The sequence below is a fragment of the Humulus lupulus genome, chromosome 4, assembly GCF_963169125.1.
Source record: "Humulus lupulus chromosome 4, drHumLupu1.1, whole genome shotgun sequence".
Classification (NCBI taxonomy): Eukaryota; Viridiplantae; Streptophyta; class Magnoliopsida; order Rosales; family Cannabaceae; genus Humulus; species Humulus lupulus.
In genome coordinates, this window is record NC_084796.1 from 232,883,627 (window position 1) to 232,887,282 (window position 3,656).

Sequence of the window (3,656 nt, forward strand, 5' to 3'; positions counted from 1 at the left end):
ACTTCAGTTTTTTTTATATTCTATGTATAAAAAACGAAGTAAAAGCCTATATTTCTAGTAGTGTAAGTATAAAAGTTGTGTATGTGATGTCTATATGTATGCTCAATATTATTAACCTTGTGGCATTTGAGTTGTCTTTTATGGGTGTTTGATGTGCTCAAGATATAAGAAAGTATGAAAAATATGGACAAGGCATGGAATTAAGTGAGGAAAGTGAGATATAGAAGGCAAAAGATGTTAAGTGGTGAAAAATAGTACAATGTCGATTACTAGTATTTTGGGGTAAAATTGAGTATTAGTGGATTTACCAAATATAATTGAGGTATGATTAAGGTCTCATTGATGAAGTAAAAATGGTTTTAGAACCATTAGATCAATTCTTGATGGGAGGTATACATAATCAGCGGTATTGATGCAAAGTGAAAACGAGCTTAGCATAAGTGCGCTACGCTCGATCGGGTAAGCATAACTATTGGGTATGAACTCATATGGACCTAAGGTTTGGTGTGAGTGTTTTACACATAAGGATGGTAGGCCTAGCAAATGATTAAGTTGAAATTATTGAAGTGATAAGGTTTTCATAAGTCAAAAGGTTAAATGATGAGGTGAAAGGTGTCAAATTTTGATACAATAAGGCCAAATCATTGAAAATAAAGAATTTTCATCAACCTTATCACTTTGCACGACCATTACTTTGAAAAACAGAGAGAAAAGAAAACCAAAAACCATTTCTTGGCTGGTTTGAAGAAATTCTAAGGAGATCCAAGTGAAATCAAAGCCAAAGAAGTGGATTAAGCTTAGTTCTAGCCTTTTTATGGTAAGTTCTTGTACTTGGAAGTTAAACTATATTTTTGAATTTTGCTGAGAGCTTATCTATGGTGTTTTATCTCTTGTTAAGATATTTCTTGGTGGTTTCCAAGTGGTTTGAGGTTTAGAAAATCTAGAAGAGATTGTTTTCGTCGAAAAGTTGCTCGGTAAGTGAAATTTTGTGTTTTGTGAGGTTTTTGAGGTTCTTGGAGTACAAAATGATTTTTGGTTATTTTATTGAGTTTATAAGAGAGTATATATGTTTATAAATGTTTGAATAGATGTGGAGACTCATTTAATTTGGGTGATGATCTAGGAGATTAGAATTTTATCAAAATCGATATATGATAACTTTATGATGAATCATGTTGGTATTTGGGATATATGGTTATGGCAGGTTATTTGATGTTGATTATTGGTTGATTTTGATATTTGAGGATAGCTAAAATTAAGGGGAAACTCTGTCAAAATTTCTCCAAATGTCTAAGATAAATTTAACGCTCAATCTAGGTGGTTTAAGGCATTTTAGGCATGAATTGGATATGAAATTTGATATGATGTTTTATGGGTATTTTTAAATGAGAGTTCAATGTATTACTGCCATCATTATGATGAGAAGTCCATGCCATTGTCAGGATAAGCACATCAACACCTAAGACACCACTTGTTACACGGTGAATTATATTTTGGACAGAAGGTAAGTAAAGTACTCAACTGCAACACAAGAATTACATGTTATGTGAAAGTATGCATTATATGAATATTTTGTGATTAAGTGGTATTAACATACATTAACACTTCATCATAAATTTTTATGCATGGCATAATAGTGATATGGTAAATTATTATATGATATAAGACCATGCATGGTATTATGATGATTAATTATATGATGCCTTTGCAAGTTTTGTGCAACATAAAAGAAAGTTGTAATAAGAAGTTTAAGTTCAGTGCCACTGTTTTGAAAAGGCAAATGAAAGTGTTAATAAGTGTAAACGGAGGCCTATAGTAGGCTTATAGTGGCTGCCCAATAATTTGGGCTAGGTTTTAGTGAACCAATTATATTGTTTGCCATGTTTCCGTTTTTATTTCTCCTCCATATGAGTTATTGTTATATGTATTGACACCACAGTGTGTGGCCACCTTAACTCTTGAGCCCAACGGGGCAACGATGAAATAAGGTTTTTAATGCGCCCTACTGTGGTGATGGCTAGCCGGAGGAGAACCCATGGGATTTTATATTATATGTGTAACAAGCCTTGCAGGCATTGACCAATTCAAACAGTGTGCACAATATTAAGGGGCCCAAAAATTTAAAAAGAAGTTGTGTATGTCCATTGACATTGGGTAATCATTAGCATTGCATGCATTACTTTGCTTACTAAGCTTTAGGCTCACAGTTGTCTTGTGTTACAGGTAGAGAAAGAAATGAGTGAATGACATAAGGAGAACTGAAGCATGGTCCTAACCCTGATTTGTACATATGAACACATCGACCTTTTGCGGGTTATTTCAGTTTACCAATGTGATATTTGTAATAAAGTGTGAAGTTATGTTTTGAAAACAAATTGGGTTATTTAATATGTAATATGTTTGAGACACACTTTATGTTTAATGTAAATAATGTGAAATAAGTTTTCAAGTTTTAAAAAAAAAAATATGTCCAGACTTCCGTAGTAATAAATTATGATATAGTTTTAAAACGTAACACCTCAGATATGGTTTTAACTAAAATAAGTGAGGGTGTTACAACTATTGCCTTTCTAAACCCTATTATAGCCGAAATATTGAACCCCCTCAAGCCAATATATAGCCGAAATCTACCCAAGTATCAAAACTCTTGGTGTTGTTGTTGGAGATAGACATTAGAGAGAAGACTCATGATTTCATCATTTTGGTTCTAGGTTGAAGGTATGATTTTATGAGGTTTAGAAAATTCTTGAAAGTATAGTTTTATTATAAGGCTCTAATATATATATCTTATGTTGTATTTAAGGTTGATTGGACGTTTTCTATAGCAAACAATCTCTTATCCTTTTTTTTTCTCTCCATATTCAAGGTAAGGAAAATAAGTTAGATTTTATGTTCTATGTGTTTGTTTGTATGTTTTTTTTATGACTTTTAGTCACTTGGGAAATATGGTTGCTTAGATAGCAAATCCTGAGAATTTTTTTATCATTATCGTAGACTATAGTTGTGTCTAAACCTACCTCTAAAATAGTAGATAAGAGGACTATAGCGGTTTCTATCACATACTACGGTAATGAGTTAGTGGCCATTAATATTGTAGTCCATTTTTATGTTTTATGTTTTAGTAGTTTTTCTTATTGGGCATTAGACTCATTCCTTTTTATTTAGATTGTGCATGTAAATGAACCTGGAAGGTGGGACGGATTTGAGGCAGCTTTGGCTTGTGTATTGGGCGAGGAACTTAAGGAATGAACCGATGGGATCGATCGAGGATGATGTTGATATTTTAAGTTTTTTTAGTTATGTCTTTATGATTTCCGCATTTAGTACTTGAATATTTAGATAAATATTTTATTTTCTTTATGATTTTATGTATAAACAATGGGATCCCATATATTTTTTTATTTTCTATGTATTAGTAAATAAAGTTCTATTCTTTTATGTATATATATCCAAAAATAGTAGTTATGTCTTAGTAGTTTTAAAGGTCTGTGGTCTTTAAGTTAGTCGGATCGTTACAAAATATTTTGACAAAAATCGGATCTATGATACTATTTTGATCCATTTTGTAAAAGACAGGGTCCGAATTATCATTTAACAAAACATAGGGGTTGATCGCGTATTAGGGAAAAACACAGGGGCCAAAATGGTATCTTCCC

The 3,656-nt window shown here is 32.1% G+C and overlaps 1 long non-coding RNA gene across 2 annotated transcripts; it reads left to right on the top strand.

The window, feature by feature from the left end:
• Positions 1–682: 682 nt before the first annotated feature.
• On the top strand, positions 683–3,371 carry LOC133829452 (uncharacterized). 2 transcript variants are annotated; one of them, XR_009891790.1, is made up of 4 exons: positions 683–817; positions 899–974; positions 1,443–1,504; positions 2,224–3,371. It is a non-coding gene; the product is annotated as an uncharacterized LOC133829452 (long non-coding RNA). The 2 variants fall into 2 exon arrangements; XR_009891791.1 differs by lacking the exon at positions 899–974.
• Positions 3,372–3,656: the final 285 nt, after the last annotated feature.